Source organism: Tamandua tetradactyla, chromosome 2, assembly GCF_023851605.1.
Source record: "Tamandua tetradactyla isolate mTamTet1 chromosome 2, mTamTet1.pri, whole genome shotgun sequence".
Taxonomy (NCBI): Eukaryota; Metazoa; Chordata; class Mammalia; order Pilosa; family Myrmecophagidae; genus Tamandua; species Tamandua tetradactyla.
Window position 1 is genome coordinate 145403831 of NC_135328.1, and position 17801 is coordinate 145421631.

The window sequence follows — 17801 nt, forward strand, 5'->3', positions numbered from 1 at the left end:
ATGAACATATAATTATATATAAATAAATGTAATTATTTTGCTAATGGAGAAAGTACGTGTCAATTGTAGGACAGAGAATTTCAATAGAATGATACCTATTGACACTTTTCTGGGAAGCTTCTAATGTACAAACTATCTCTTAAGTACAAAACAGTGTAGCACAATAAAATCTTTTGTAACAAAAGGGTACCAGTTAATTAGACACAAGGAATTTCTATTGAATGCTGATTTTTTTTGGTTCATGGTCTGGGAATCTAATCTGAGTCTCCTACATGGAAAGTGAGCAGTCTACCACTGAACTACCTGTGCACCCTGATTTTTTTTTAATTAGGGAAAAATACTCAATTCTCATCAATATTTCAAAGAAACGCTGTTGTGTATCTACTGTGCATTGCTGCATTCACAAAGATTGCTGATATATATATATATATATACACTGACATATATATATATATATCCTGATATATATGGTGTATTTGCTGATTTATCTTGTTTTAGTAAAGAGATCACAAATTATAAAATTAATTTTAATGTGGATGTTCCATAAGTGTTTAATGAAATTAAAACCAAAATCTAAATGTCAAAGCTACATTTGTTAGGTTGAAGTGTTTCCTGTATTATATTAATGATTATGGTCTACATCAAGAGTGAATCACTGTTGTCTACTGACCAAAGTGTTCTTAGACAGAATTTGTTTGGCTATGTTGTTAGGCTCAGCCCAATGTTTTAGAAAGATTTTAAGTAAGAAGGATAAAATATCAGCACTTAATTTGTATTGCCATATACTCACTACACACTGCTCATATATGATAATTTTATTGCTCCTATCTGTAGCTTCTGAATACTTCTCCAAAGGCAAAAGAAAATATTTATTAATAAAAATGACTGTAATCAGGGCAGGCCACGGTGGCTCAGCAGGCAAGAATGCTCGCCTGTCATACCAGAGGACCCAGGTTCGATTCCCGGTGCCTGCCCATGTTAAAAAAAAAAATGACTCTAATCATAAGCACCATCGACTTACTATGTGTCAAACTTGTTCCAAGTGATTTTTTTTAGCTTAATCCTCATAAATTATCTTTGAAGCAAGTACTATTATCATCCCTAGTTTATGGCTAAGGAAACTAAGGCACAGTGAGTTTAGATAACTGACTGGAGGATGCACAGCTTCTAAATGAAGAAGACTACATTCAGATATTGGCGGTCTGTGTCCATAGTTTATGCTCTTAAACGCATGCTGAAATTCTCTGAAAGCCTGAATAGTATGTTTCCATAGCAGGTAGAGATCCATGAGTGGGCCAACAAATAATTTCTAATGGTTTTAAAATAAAATAAATTGAATTAGAACAGAATGAAATAAATCAGAGAAAATTTCATGTAGAAAGGGTATGTGTTATTTTCTTTCAGGTGTGTGTGTATGTGTGTGTTGTGAGTAGATAGATTCCAATGTAAATGTAGGCTGCCTGTTTAAAATATCTGAAAGCCACTGGACTAGAATGTTTCCATAGAAACCATTATGAAAGCAACAAATCTTTGGATGCTGCTGTTTGCTTCCTCACTCTGGTTATCTGAACATAGTGATAATAGCTCAATCCTTGGATTTTACATATGTCAGTAATTGTATCTAGTCTCACTGCTTAAATGTCATTTCTTAGCTGAGGACTCCCTAGTTTAGATCTCTTGATTTGTACATATTAGTGCTTTATCCAACAGCTTCACATGGATTTCTATTAGGCACCTAAACTTAGTCTGAAAAGGAGCTCCTGACCTCACCCCCACTCACCCTTTCTGTCCTTCATTGTGAAGCATGTTATGTTGGCACTTACAGTTTGAACACAAGAATTGTAAGAGTGTTGATCCCAATTAAATAGATTAGGACATATTTCCAGTGTATGTCGTTTTGTTATATGGAAATCAGTAGAACTACAACATTCAAATGGGAATTTTCTGAGCCTTGAGCAACTTCATTTCTGCTACTGTCTGGTGACAACAAAGGATATATAGAAGGTGTGAAGGAGAAATTGTGGGAAGGATATCACAGACTTACCATCAGTGAATAGAGATGGTATTGTGCTCTGCGTGAAAATAAAAACAAACCTCAATGGAAAAAATCTATTATCTTTGTAGGTCTAATGCTTAATTATAAACTAAATAAATTTTTAATAGGCATCAATTTTTACTACTTTTTAATTAAAAAATGAATCTAACTAAACAAAATGTATTTACTATATATAATTTGTAGTTCTTATGCATATATAATGCTCTATTCTAATATCTATTGCTGGCTAGGAAAATTATATTAGAAGGAAAATTATTTATAGTTCTGTTAATGATAAAATTATGTGAAGTTTTTCTTACGCTTTTCTGATCCTGGATTTTAAAGACCCTTTGAACATAGATTCATTTGATGTCTTTCTAGGAAATTTAAATGATAGCCTAAATCAAATCATGAGCTATCAGAAATCTCCTTGCCATCAAAATATTTCTTTCAGTGTCAGACTTGTAGTGAAAATATGTTCCATTTTAAAGTTTATCATGCATTTATTTCGGGATTGCTTAATTCCCTGCTCTGAGACCCTAATTGCATTAAAAGTACTTACACTACCTTTATCTCTATAAACTGCAAAATACATATGGAAATCATCTGCCTAGTAAGCTGGTATTGCTCAGCCTTGGAGTCTGATGACACTGAACAGTCCCTTGTATGCTCTCAGTCCAAATTACCATTGTGCTTCAAAAGGACATTTTGCAGCATCATCCATGCTTTCCATGCTTCCACCCTTCCACCCTTTTCCCCCAGAGCAGCCTAAATAATCTTGTTAAAAAGTAATCCAAGGGGTACAAGGGTAGTTCGGTGGTAGAATTCTCGCCTGCCATGCAGGAGTCCCAGGTTTGACTCTCGGCCCATGCACTTCCCAAAAACAAACCAACAAGCAAAATAAACAAAGGAAAAAGCAAACAAACGAACAACAAAAATTCAACAAATTGTGCTACAATAATGGGGTACTTACATGGAAAAAGAATGAAATGTGACCCTGCCATACAGCATACAAAAATAATAATAATCCAGAAGAATTAACTCCTCTGCTCAGACTCTCCAATGCCTTTCCATCTCAGGAGGCCTGAAAGATTCCTTACAGTGAATATTTCTGAAAGGTCTGAAAGGCTGATACCCTTCCTACTTTCATTTTATTTTAGTCTCCCACTCCCCAGCAATTTCTGCTACATTCACGCTAGCCTCTATGCATTTCTTTTTAAAACAGTTCAGGAATTTCCCTGTTTTAGGGTCTTGAAACTTTTTTTCCATCCTTGTGCCCCTTCCATAACTCCCAAATCCATTCAAGGACCAAGCAGACTAAGAGAAAAATCAAAAGCAATGATATCAAGCCAGGAATCATGAATTATAAACTGTAGCAGGAAATCAAAACATTAATTTCGTGTTCTGTAAAATGGGTGGGGGGGGCTTTTGCATGCGATACAAAGTATCCTCATTCTACCTAGCTGCAAAGGAGATTGGGAGGTGGAGTTTTCATTCTAGGCAACCAAACATATGCCAACTTAAAATTTGGAACAATGATAGAAAAGATACTGGGTGATAGCTAGCATTCAAAGTCACTGATATATTAAATTGAAAGTGATTGCTTATCTTTTTCCCTGGTATGTATTCCTATGAAGATTTTATCTTATCTTATTCAATTGTCACCCACTACATTCAAAGTAATAAGTCCATTATAAAAACTTGAAAGTTAGTGAATGCATACTCTTCATTATATCCATTTATTAGACTTTTTAGAATATATTACCTACTATTTGTTGGAAAGGTTACCATATTTTATTCCGCATATATTTTATATTACCGATAAACACAAATGTTTATAATCTTTCAAAAATGGCCCTAAATAGATTTAGTTTTGGGAATTGTACTTTCTTATGCAATCTTTGCAAAGTTCCTCTAATATTTGCTTTTGTGTTTCTCAGCTGAGTTATTGCAATTTCATCTCTCATATTCCTTTGCTACCTTGAAGCTATATAATAAAATGAGAAATATTTGAATCATGTCTAAACCTAAAGATTCTTTTAAATGCACTATAACTGCTTCCATATTACCAGGCCAGGAACAGAGATTTCTTTTTTATTCTATGCACTTTGGACAAAATTCACTGTTTTGTCTGTGCACTGTCTCAACAAAGGTAGTTATATAATAGTGATTGAATAGTCCATACTTATAACTCTAAAATCAGGAAGCAACAGAATAGCTTTAAAAGGACCCCAAGAGAAACAAGGCTTTTCAAAATGTATTTAGCAAAAGCTACCATTTTTCACAGGGAAAAAGAAGTGGGTTATATGTAGGTTTTGATGTGGATGTATTTCTTTTCCACTATCTTATGTGAATGAAAGATGGGGGCTAAGCATTAAAAGAAGAAATAACTGTTAGTTTCATTAATGATGAATATATTTATTTTGTTGTCATATTGTTTTTTTTATTCTTTTCTTTTTCTTATATCCTTTTTTTCATAGCCTGCAGAACCTAAATTTGAAGATTTACCTATTGTAATAAGGTAGCTATATTTCTTTTCTTTTTTTTTTGAAGGGATACCAGATTATTGACCCAAGTGATAACTCAATAATTCTTTTCTTTATTAGAAAAGTTGTTTTGATATACCATTCTATTCTTAATACCATGCATTAGTGTGGTACATCAGTTACAACTGACGAAATGTTTTTAAAATTGTACTACTAACTATTATCCGTGGTTTACATTAGGGCTCATTTGTTGTTATACAGTCCCATGGATTTTTGAAAAATTATCTAGTAACATACATGCAACCTAAAATTTTTCCTTAGCGCCATATTCAAATATATAATTGTGTTATTAATTACAATCACCATGTTGCGTTACTATCACCACCTTCCAATACAAAGTTTTCCATTATCCAGAGTAGAAACTCTACCATTTAAACTTTAGCTCCCCATCCTCCAGTAACCTACAGTCTAGATTCTGACTCTATGAATTTTCTTATTCTGATTATTTCATACCAGTGCAATCATATAATATTCATACTCTTGTGTCTGACTTATTTCACTCAACATCATGTCTTCAAGATTCATCCATGTTGTTGCATGTGTCAGAACTTCATTCCTTTTATGGCTGAATAGTAGTTCTTCATGTGTATATACCTCATTTTATTTATCTATTCATCATTTGATGGACACTTGGAATGCTTCCATTTTTTGGCAATTGTGAATAATGTCACTGTGAACATTGGTGTGCAAATATCTCTTCCTATCCCTGCTTTCAATTATTTTGGGTATATGTCTAGAAATGGGATAGCTGGGTTGTTCGGTTATTCTACATGCTTAACTTTGTTTATGATGCCCTTAGTTATGGTTCTTTTTGGGACTCTCACTTATACATATATTTGCTACAATATTAATATTGATTCATTACAATAGCTTAAAATATTTGAAACCTGTTAGTGAAAAATAGAAAAAAATATTAGTGAAAAATATTTTAATATTTTTTCTTATCCTTTTATTGTTCTTATCCCTGTTCTTGTCCCTTTATTGTTTCATATTAATTTAAGATCAACTTTTCAAGTTTCACAAAAAATCTAACAATGTAAGAATTGCATTGAATTTATGGATTAATTTGGAAAATATTTAACATCTGTATGATAGTACACATTTGCTTCCATGTACATGGAATATAACTCCATTTATTAAGTTCCAATTTTAAGCAGTTTGGCTTTTTCCCATAAATGGCTTACTCATCTTTGGTTTAAAATATTCTTGGTAAGCTAAGTATTTTTAATGTGATTAGGAAATTATTGCTACATATATTACTTGGTTAATATTGATTTATAGGAATATCATTGACTATGTATGTTGATCTTGAATCCAGTAGTGTTGGTAAACTTTTTCAAAATAGTATCTGCCCATAAGCATTGTTTGCTATGTCTATAATATTTCCAATGGTAAAGGCGATTTTTTTTATTACTTACACATAGATCGTACTCTTTTTCTTTTCTTGGTGTGTTGTAAGGAATTCCAACAAAATGTCGAATAGAACTAAACAAGAGACTTTGGGGTGTTTTTTTCCCTCTGTTCCTGAATTTCCACATTAAGAATGGTGTTTGCTGTAAGTTTTTGGAAGATATTTTTATATCTTCATGTACTAATTTAAGAGTTTTACTCACGGGGAGAATGAAGGACTTTACTGATATTGCTTAACCTTACACTATTGAAGGATGGTTTAAATGGATACAGAAATTAAATGAAAATTATGGTCACTCAGTACTTTGAAGATATTTTATGCCACTGTCATCCATTGTTGCTATTACAAAGATTACTGACAGTGCAATCATAAAGCCTCAATAGGTAAAAACAAAGCTTTTAAGTTTTTCTCTTTCACTTCAGTTTTCTATAATTTAGTATAGAATTTTGTACATATGTATTTATTTAGTTAGTTTAATTTACATATACTAACAGCTTTTTCTGGTGCAGAGTTGCATAGGTTTGACAATGCATAGAGTTGTGTATCCAGAACCACAATTGTGATACATAACAGTTGTAAATTCAAAACAATTTTTTTGTGCTGCTCATTTGTAGTTAAATCTCTGCCCCGTCTCCAACACCTGGAAACCACTGATCTGTTCTTCACCCCATAGTTATGCTTTTTCTATAGAACTTTTTTCCATAAATAAAATCATTCAGTGTGTAGGCTTTTGGTCTAATTTCTTTGACTTAGCAAAACGCTTTTGAGATATATTCATGTTTTTGCATGATTCAATAGTTCATCAACTTCAATTTAAGTTTTTAAATTAAAGAATAGTAGTTCATTGCATGGATGCGCTTACAGGTTGTGTAGCCATTCATTAGTTAAAAGACATTTGCTTCCAATTTTGAGTGATTATGAATAAAACTAATATAAACATTTGTGTACAGGTATCTCTGTGAACTTAAGTTTTCATTTCCCTAAGGTAAATAACTAGGAGTACAACTACTGAGTTATATGAGAAGTGCATGTTTAGCTTTATACAAGCTGGCAAACTATGTTCCAGGTGGCTGTAACATATTGTATTCACATCAGCAATGCATGAAAGTTCCAGTTGCTTTACATCTCTCTCATCTGTCTGACTTTTTTCTTGTAGCTATTCTAACAGGTGTGTGACTGCATAACATTGTGGTTTTAATTTACATTTAATTTAATGACTAATGATGTTGAGCATCTTTTCCTGTACTTATTTGTCATCCATGTATCTTTTTTGTAATATCTATTCAAATAATTTACCTTTTTAAAAATTAGTTTGTTTTCTTTTAGTTCGGCTTTCACAGTTCTTCATGTTATTTGGGTATAAATCTTTTATTTTTGGATATATAATTTGCAGATATTTGCTCCCAGTCTGAGGCTTATCTTTTAATCTCTTACTAGTGGCTTTCAAAGAGCAAAAGTTTTAATTCTGATAAACTTCAATTTATTATATTTTTATTCTATTGATAATGCCTTATTTTATTTTTTTGGATATGGATATTCACTTGTTCCAGCTCTACTTGTTGAAATGACTGTACTGTCTCCATGAATTGTCTTCATAACTTTGTTAAATATCAGTTAATAATAATTGTATGGGCCTATTTCTGAACCACCTATTCTGTTTCATAGATCTATGTGTCTGCTATTCCTTTGCTAATACCACACTGTCTTGATTACTATAGTATCATAGTATAACTATACATAATATAGTAAGTTTTAAAATTGGGTTGTGTGATTCCTCCGATTTTCTTCTTTTCACAATTTTTTAAAGAAATTTTATTTTCTTTGCCTTTTCATATAAAACTATTGATACATTTGTGTTTAAATCTACCACTTGGTTATTTGTTTTTTTATTTTTCTCATGAGTCTTTGTCTTCAATTTCCTGATTCTCTTACTTTCTTTTAGATTAACTGAACTTCTCATGATTCCACATTTGCCACTATAGTGGCTTATTAGTTATCCATTAATCTTTTTCTATGTCATTGTTCAAAGTTTCACAGTAAGCAGCTTTAAATTATTAGAGTCTACTTCAAATAATTTTATATAACTTGGCATATATTTTAACTACTTTCATACAATATACTTACACTTCCACCTTTAATCCTTTTTGCTAATTGTGTTGTAGATTCCTCTTCTATATATGTTAGAACTGTACAATATTCTATGTATGTCAGAACTGTACAATATATTATAATTAAATTTGTTTTATGCAATTATTCCAAAAGAAATTGAAAAATAAGAAATGTATTTTATACTTACCCACAGATAGATTCATGTTTCCATAAGACACTATTTTTCTCCGTTTGAAAAACTTACCCTAATATTTCTTGATGTAGATGTTTATTAGTGATAGATTCCAAACTTATTTGGTATCTGACAATGTATTTTGCCATTATTTGGAATTTTGTTCCTAGTCCAAAAATATTATATGTTATGGGGTTTATTTTATGTTAATTTTACAAATGGGTTAATTTATACCCAAGTATAAATACATTTATACCCAAGAATAATAACAATTTATTCATTTCTACTATTTAGAAATACTTCAATAACAATGTCTAAAACATAAGGTTTTAAAGTATTTAGATTTTAGATCTCTAATTTCTTAGATATACAATTAGATCTTAGGGTTTGGTCCAGTTTCTATGTCTTTTGTATACAGAATTAATGGCTTGATAAGGAAATTCAATGCCTTGGGCTCATGAAAGTTGTATAATATAGCAATTATGTGAACTTGAATCATTATTACTGTGACTGGAACCTGATTATTTCACTTACAAATTGCAGAAAATTATACAAATTGCTAAAACTCTTTATTTATCTCTAAAATGAAGATAATAAAAGTACATACTTCAAGGCATTTTAATTATTCAATGAAATAATATATTATGGCACTTAGAATAGTGCTTTAAAAATAGCAGGGATGCTCCACTGCAAAATCTCACATTGTACTCTATTTTTTAAAACTTGATTATCAATATTCATTATTTTATTGTTTTCCTTATTAAATTTTTTTGGGATACACTTCTATATGAAAATTTTAAAACTTACATTTAAGTTTTACTTTAGACCCAACAGAATATTTTCTTTACTTCTGCTAATTACTTGTGTATTCATTCTTTCAATTTTCTTTTTTTAAAAGATTTAAGATACTTTCTATTTTAAAACTTTCTCTTTATAACCATCTAAGTTTTATTTTAAAAAATGGCAATATTAGCATGTAATTCTACCTTATTTTATACATTATAAATATGTTCTTATAAAGTTATATGGAAATCAAATGTTTTCATCTGAACCTTGGAATAATTACTGGTTAAAATAATCATAAAGTGAATAATTTCAATAAAAGCAAGATTTTCCATCATTTATATTGATGCTAAATTATAATTTTTCTGTATTTTTCCACAATACCAACAGCAGACACAGAGAAAAAGACTGATTACTTAGAAGGGAAAGGTGATTAGATAGATAAATTTATCAGCAATAGCACAGTATAATACAAGTTCAAAGTGCTGAGAGGAAAAAAGAATAAATTTCACATTAAAACTGTAAAGGCAATGAGAATGTTTTCTAAGAAAGTGAATTAAAGATTAAAAAATCAAACTAAAAGATTTCTTAGTAATATAATTTGCTGCATTTCAAAGATATAAATGCTATCAAAATATGATGTGTTTTATTTTAAACTGCATAGCAGGGTTTGAATTTATTTCAATATTTATTCCCCCATTATTTATTTATTCTTAATCCATATATTTTACTTGACTGTCAATAAGGTAGATAAAAGAAGCATCAGACACAAGGTTTTCACAATCATATAGTCACATTACGAAAGCTATATCATTATAGGGAACCATTGGAGAGTTTGTCAATATACTTCAAGGGCCATGAATCAACCCTGGTCAGATTAAATGTGAATTTCTTGCCTTATGATTCCTGCACCATGCACTGAGTGTGAATTCAGAAATCAAATCTATGTATGCCCAGGTCCTGATTCAAAAGTCTTCTTGACACCTTCTTTGCCCAACCACTGACATTAAACAGCATCATGCTGTTGGCCCTGCAGTTATAAAATGGACAACAAGGGGAGAAGCAGGGAGACCTTTTAGAAGCTATTGCAATCATGAGAGTGAGAGGAGGCAGTGTCTTAAGCCAGAGTGGTGGTAATGGGCCTGGTAAGGATTATCAACTGACTGATAAATCGTGAAGATAGAGTGGAAAGAATTTGCTGCAGACTCAACATGGGATAGGAGACAACATGAAAAAGAAGTAAATTGGACAATGAGGTCTGGGTCTGAACAACTAGATGCATAGATTAGCAGTTAACTAAAATGCAAAGCATTATTGTGGAGCAGGGTTGAGGATTGAATCATGTATCCCACAGAAGACATGTTTTTAATGTAAATCTGTGTTCCTGTGGGTGTAAACCTCTTTGTAAAGAGGGCTTTTGAAGATGCTTTTTATTAGTTAAAGTGAAGCCAAATTGAATCAGGGTAAATCTTTATATTTATTTAATAAACATAGCCACATACAAACACAAACATTCTTACCGTATGATCATTCCATTCTTGATATATAATCAATAGCTCACAATATCATCACATAGTTGTATATTCATCATTATAATCACTTCTTAGGATACTTTCATCCATTCAAAAAAAGAAATAAAAAGAAAATAGAAAAAATTTATACATACCATACCCCTTACCCCTCCTATTTATTGATCACTATAGCATTTCAATCTACTAAATTTATTTTAATATTTATTCCCCCATTATTTATTTATTCTTAATCCATATATTTTACTTGACTGTCAATAAGGTAGACAAAAGGAGCATCAGACACAAGGTTTTCACAATCATATAGTCACATTACGAAAGCTATATCATTATACAATCATCTTCAAGCAACATGGCTACTGCAACACAGCACTACATTTTCAGGCAGTTCCCTCCAGCTTCTCCATTACATCTTAACTAAAAAGGTGATATCTATTTAATGCATAAGAATAACCTCCAGATAGCCTCTCAACTCTGTTTGGAATCTCTCAGCCATTGACACTTCATTTTGTCTCATTTCGCTCTTCCCCCTTTTGGTTGAGAAGGTATTCTCAATCCCTTGATACTGAGTCCAGGCTCATTCTAGGATTTCTGTCCCATGTTGCCAGGAAGGTCCACACCCCTGAGAGTCATGTCCCACGTAGAGAGGGGAGGGCAGTGAGTTTGCTGGTCACGTTGGCTGAGAGAGAGAGAGGCCACATCTGAGCAACAAAAGAGATTCTTTTGGGGGTGACTCTTCGGCCTAATTTTAAGTAGGCTTAGCCTATTCTTTGTGGGGCTAAGTTTCATATGAACAAACCCCAAGACTGGGGGCTCAGCCTATTGCTTTGGTTGTCCCCACTGCTCTTGAGAAAATCAAGAATTCTCCAATTGGGGAAGTTGAATTTTCCCCCTTTCTCACCATTCCCCCAAGGGGAATTTGCAAATATTTTTTTATTCACTGTTCAAATAACTCTGAGATTTACGGGGCATCACTCTGGACAAACCTACAAAATTTCATGCCCTACTCAAGGTTCCATGTACTATGGTGTTCAGTTAGGCTGTCCACATAAGTTATATTAGGAAATGCACTAGTCAAAATATAAATTTTGTACCAAATAAGTATATTTTTGCTTTAGACTCACACATAAGTTAAAGTTTTAAAATATTAATTACCATCTATTTTCAGCACCCTGCAGTATCGACATTCCTTTATTCTTCTCCATGCAAAAACATTTTAAAATTTGTATATTTAGTCACTATCATTATACACTCTAGGCATTCCTAGATTATACCATATCAGTCTTTATTGTCTATCTTTCCTTTGAATCAGGGTAAATCTTAATTTGCGTTCTCGGAGTCCTTATAAAGAGCAAAGTTGGATGCAGTCAGTCAGAGAGAAAGCCTCAGGAAGAAGCCAGTCATTGGAAATTGGAAGAGCAGGTAAAAGGAAAGACATTGCCATGAGACAGGAAATAAAGTTACAAGCTAAGGAATCCCAAGGATGTGGCAAGCCAGATTTGGGAAATGTTACCAATTTGAGGAAAAAAAGAGGGCCATGCAGATGCTTTGATTTTGGACTTCTAGCTTCTGAAACTATGGGATAATACATTTCTGTTGATAAGCCAACCAGTGGGTGGTATTTTTCATAGCAGACTTGGGAAGTTAAGACAAACATGTTCAGGGAAAACTCAGAAACTCAGTTTAGACCTTATATATAAAGAACCTATTAGGTATTCAAGCAGATATATAGAATAAACACTTGGATGTGAGATAGCAAGCATCCACGATAAGATGCAAATTTGGAAGCCATCAGCATATAAAATGTATTTTAAGCCATGAAATGACACAAGAGCATCTAAGGAGAGATTCTAGGTATAAAAGAGAAGAAGTTTATGGTGGACAGACATTAAGGTGGTCCCCAATGACCCTGCCTTTTGAAATTCATGTGAAATTACATAATCCCCTCCTCTGATTGAGGGCAGGACCTGAGACTTGCTTCCAACAAATAGAATGTGGCAGAAAAATATCACTGTCATGATTACATTTCATTATGAAAGACTCTTTCTTGCCTTTCTTACTTTTCTTGTCCTACTGGTCTTGAAAAAAAAGTGGACATGTTGAGAACTTGCTTCAGCGAGAGCCACGTGACAAGGAACTTTGGGTGTCCTCTAGAAACTGAGAGCAGTTTCCAGTCAACAGAGGGTTAGAATATGGAGACTATAGTTCCAAATCACAAGGAAATGAATTCTGCCAAATCCTGAGTGAAATTAGGAGCAAATTCTCTCCCAGTTGAACCTCACATGAGAACACAGCATTACACTGCAGCACTGTCAGACCCAGTTCAGAAAACCCAGACTCCTGTTCTACAGAAACCATTAGATGAGACATGTATCGTTTTAAGCAACTACATTCATGGTTATTTGCTACACAGCATAGAAAAACAATACAAATTTTGGTAACTGGAAGTGGTTTGCTTTTGTAACAAATATGTAAAATGTAGGAATGGCTTTGTAATGGGGTAATGAATGGAGAATAAAGAATTTTAAATTACCTTAAAAATGCTTTTCATAGAAACTTGGATTTGGGTGATGCTGCCAGTAGGTGCTCAAGAGAAGGTGAGGAACATAATATTGGAAACTGAAGAAAGAGGGACTCTTGTCATGTAGAGACAGAAGGCCTAGAAAAATTGTCTCGGCAGTTATGTGGTAAGCAAAACTGATAACAGATGAATCTGATTATATAACTAAGAAAATTTTCATGCAAAGTGTTGAACGTTCCACCTGGTTTCTTCTTGCTACTTATAGCAATATGCAAGAGGAGAAAGATAGGATGTGGGAAGAACTATTAAACAAAGAGGAATGATAAATAGATGATTTTGAAAATTCTCAGTCTCTCCAGATGCCAGATGACACTAAAATAGAATCACTGTTAGGAAAGTGTGTTCTGGAAAAAGGCCAAGAATGTGATTATATAAGATTTGGCTAAAATCTCAGAAATATCAAAAGGTCACACGAAGGACCTATTCAAGAAATGGGTGTGGGTATCACATATGCTCTCAGTCAAACCTGTGGATCTCTAGGAAGCTTAAGGACGTTGCCCCTCAACAATCTCAGCAAGAACCCTAGGTAAAAAAGGGTTTATTTGGAAAACAATTGTGGATTTTGGTCTTTTTCCGATGGTGTTAAGTCCATTGATATCTTCAGAAAACCCTCAGCAAACACCTTGCCAAGTTGGACTAAAATGGAAAGAGAAAATGAGAAATGAAAGGAGGCCCAAAGTACCAAAATTTTACTGGCAGGAACAGGCTGATACAACTATAAGCAAGTGCTACCTATCATGAAAAAGGAAGGATGAGTAAGAAGGCAGAACCAGGAACCCAGGAGATGGAGCATAGAGCCATGAGGGATTATTTCCAGGCCTAGAAATCTAATCAAGTGATTTCCAACATTTTCCTAGCTGGATCTCAGAATGTTAATGAACCAGAGACTCTTTTTTGAACTGGAATACCTGTAGCTGTTATCTTATGCCTGTGCCACCAGTGTATGTTGGGTGAGTTGGGTCAGATCAAGAATTTTATCTCAGAAGCTGTACTTAATGGATTATGTCCAGGATCCGCATTCACACCTGGGCCTGATTTAGAAAGTTGAGTTTAGGATTTGAGCTGATGCTCTAATGGATGAGATTCCTGGTAACCTTGGAAGGTAGGTGAGGGTATTTTGCATTGTGGGAATGAAATGAACCACTGGAGGCCAGAGAGCAGACTGTCAGGCAGATCATAAAATACTCCTCACCAAGGTGGGCCACGGTGGCTCAGCAGGCAAGAATGCTCGCCTGCCATGCCAGAGGACCTGGGTTTGACTCCCAGTGCCTGCCCATGTAAAAAAAATAAATAAATACTCCTCACCAAATATCCTTTTTCTGTTTTTTTGTTCATGCCCTTGAATGCTGATGGAATCTACAACTTGCTTCTAACCAACAGAATATGGCAAAGGTGATGGACTATCACTCCCATGATTGCATTATGATATACAAGACTCCACTCTTGCTCTCACTCTCCTGGCCTTAAAGACGCAAGCAGCCATGCTGTGAACTGCTTTTGGAGATGGCCACATGGCAAGAAATTGCAGGAAGCTTCTAGGAACTGAAGGTGGCTGCCAATAGACAGCAAGAAAAGGACTCCCTCTGTTCTCCAGCTGCAAGAAAATGAATTATGTCAACTTGAGTGATCTTGGTAGCAGATTCCCCCAATTTAACTTCCAGATGAAGATAGAGTCTGACTGTCACCTTTTAAGCACATTTATGAGATGTAGAGCAGATAACCCAATTTAAGTATGTCCTGACTCATGACCCATAGAAACCATGAGATAATAAATGGATGTTATTTTAACCAACCAAGTTTGTGGTATCCTTGTATGCAGCATAGAAAACTATTACATGGTCCTGGCCTTGGGGTCTCATGTTTTCTAAGCCAGGGAGATGAGATGGAGGTAGAAAATTAGACTGAGAGTGAATGTTCAGAAGGTGAGAAGGAAAATTGGCAAAAGCTAGATGTCAAAAAAAGGAATGTATCAAGAAGAGAGCCACCACTTGTGCCAAACACTGGTTTTAAGTTAAAATAGATCTTTGCATTTAATAATGTAGAGATCACAGGTGTTTCGTTTCCTAGGGTTTCTGTAACAATGTATCACAAATTGGGTAGCATGAAACAACAGAAATTCATGGTTCAGAAGGCCAGAAGTTCAAAGTCAAGGTACAGACAGGAATAAGCTTCCTCTGAAGGCTGTAGAGGAGAATCCGTCCTTGTCTCTTGCAGCTTCCGGTAGATGCAGGTATTCCTTGACTTGTGGCAGTATCACCTCAGTCTCTACTTCTATTTATCATGTGCCCATCTTCTTCCTATCACTCTGTGTATCTGTATGTCCATGGTTCTTCTTAAAAAGGCTCCAGTCATACTGGATTTAGGACCCATCTTCATCCACTATGATTTAATCTTCATTTAATAACATCTGCAAAGACTGTATTTTCAAATTAGGTAACATTCAGAGATACTGGGAGTTATGGCTTCAACATATCATTTTCAGGGACATAATTCATCCCATGGCAATGGGTAATCTTGAGAAGAACAAATTTGATAGAGTATTTGGAAAAAATATTACTTGCTCCTTTTAAAAAAGAATTAGAGTGTAACTTTCCTGAAACCTACAACTTCCAGATGGTTCCCTGGACCAGATAAGACTTGAAACCTGGAGGGCCTACCAGTCTCTCCAGAACATCAAATAGTTCCATCTCTCTACCCCACATTAGTGACAGCCCCTTCCAACATGGAAACTTAGAATGGCCATAGCCCAAACACCCCTAAAGAAAGGGATAGAAAATCATAGGTGATGGTAGAAGAGAAGATAGGATTTAACAAATGAATATGATTGCTTAATCATTAAATTGATATCCTTTTAATCTCCAGTATCTTAAAGCAGCTAGAAGTACAGACCTAAAATTGAGGAATTGTAACCCATGTCAAACTCTGAAATCTGTTCTACGACTAATTGTGGTGCCATGCTTTGAAATTTATTGCTTTTTTGTATATATGTAATTTTTCACACACACAAAAAAAGTAAATTGTGGTGATTAAAAAATATATATTTAAGCCTTCTAGCCTCCTATATTCAGGAGCAGCTAGAAGGAAAAAACCCATGACAAACTCTGGGATCTGTCCTGTAACTATTTGTTGGAGAGTGCTTTGAAAACTATTGCTTTTTTATTTCTTTGCTTTATATATATGTTACACTATACAATAAAAAAGTTAAAAAGAGAAGGAGGAGAAGGAGGTGTTATAACAGAGAAGATAGGATTCAACAAAAGAGTATGACTGCTGAATTGTTATATTTCTTTCTAGTCTCCAGTGTCTTGGAGCAGCTAGAAGGAAGAACCTGAAATTGTGGAAATGTAACCCATACCAAATTTTGAAGTCTGTTTATGACTACTTTAAAATTTATTGCTTTTTTTAAATTTATGTTACATTTCACAATAAAGAATGTTAAAAAAAAAGAATTAGAAGGGGAAATTTAAAATAAATTTAGGAAACTTTTTTCATAATATTTTGGTCTAAGGGAGGAGGAAATGTACTTTTTTTTAGCTGGAGTAGAAAGTGGGGTCAAGAGAGGATTTATTTGCCTGTGTGTGTGTGTGTGTGTGTGTGTGCATGTGTGTGTGTTTTCCTGGTGGGAGTTATAACATCATGTGCTTGTGCTAATAGTATTATTCTAGTAAAACTGATGTTGCAGGATAGTCAGGAAAAACATCCTGGAGAAATAGCCCTGATGTTGTTTTGTGTAAAGCTGTTGTTATTAGCTTGGGGAGATGCTCTGCTAATTGTTTCATAGTTCTCAGGAAATATGAAGAAAGGTCACTGGCTGTGAATGAGGATGGGGAAAGCTTGTTGGGGGTTGATGAGAGAAAAGAAAGCAAGAAAAAGTGATCAATTAGGAGAAGAAAAATGAATGACCCAGGAAAACATAGTGGGTTCATTGGGCAGCCTTGAAGGCTCACTTGAGGGAAGCAATCATGAATAGGAAATGAGAATAGACAGCATGATTGAGTGCTATACTCCACTGTATTGGACCACAGATATTATGCTGTGTGGAGTATATCCAAATAAGCATTATTGAGACGTGCATGTTTCCTAATTAAATGTAAAAACAGGGAAAACAGGTCAAGGATTCATGAAACTGAGTGACTATAATGACAGACTATGGAGTCAAAGCTCAGGAAGAAGACAAAAGCATGCACCAGAGGTGGGGAGGCAGTGAAACTGCAGAATCAATGGAATGAAGATAACTGTGAGGTTATCATAGCGCTATGGATGAGCTGAGCACTGTGACGGGGCTGCAAATATCTGTAATGAGAAAGTCAAGGGTATTACAATAGGAATGAATGACTAATGTAGGATGGAGGACATGATCTTTGAATGAGACGTGGCCTGAGGATCCAGCAAAAAAGATGTGGAAATTATTTTAAGAACTATGACAATAATTGTGTCGGAAAGTGTTAATAGTGATTCTGGAGTTAAAAATTTTCAAAAAGTCTGGTAGGGTGACCCAGAAATATTAAAAACATGTAATAAGGAAAGGTGGTAAATGGTTCTGTGTAATAATTTGAGATATAAAGATGAGTGTTATTACGGAAGCAAAAGGAAGAATGGACCGTAAACGGCAAGGAGGAACAAAGAGAACAGCAA

General features: G+C 34.1%; 1 long non-coding RNA gene across 1 annotated transcript; it reads left to right on the forward strand.

Annotated features, from left to right (window-relative positions):
• Window positions 1–1556: 1556 nt before the first annotated feature.
• LOC143662474 (uncharacterized) lies at window positions 1557–14907 on the forward strand. Its single transcript, XR_013165341.1, has 4 exons — window positions 1557–2004; window positions 11898–12007; window positions 13139–13272; window positions 14547–14907. It is a non-coding gene; the product is annotated as an uncharacterized LOC143662474 (long non-coding RNA).
• The last annotated feature ends 2894 nt before the right edge of the window (window positions 14908–17801 follow it).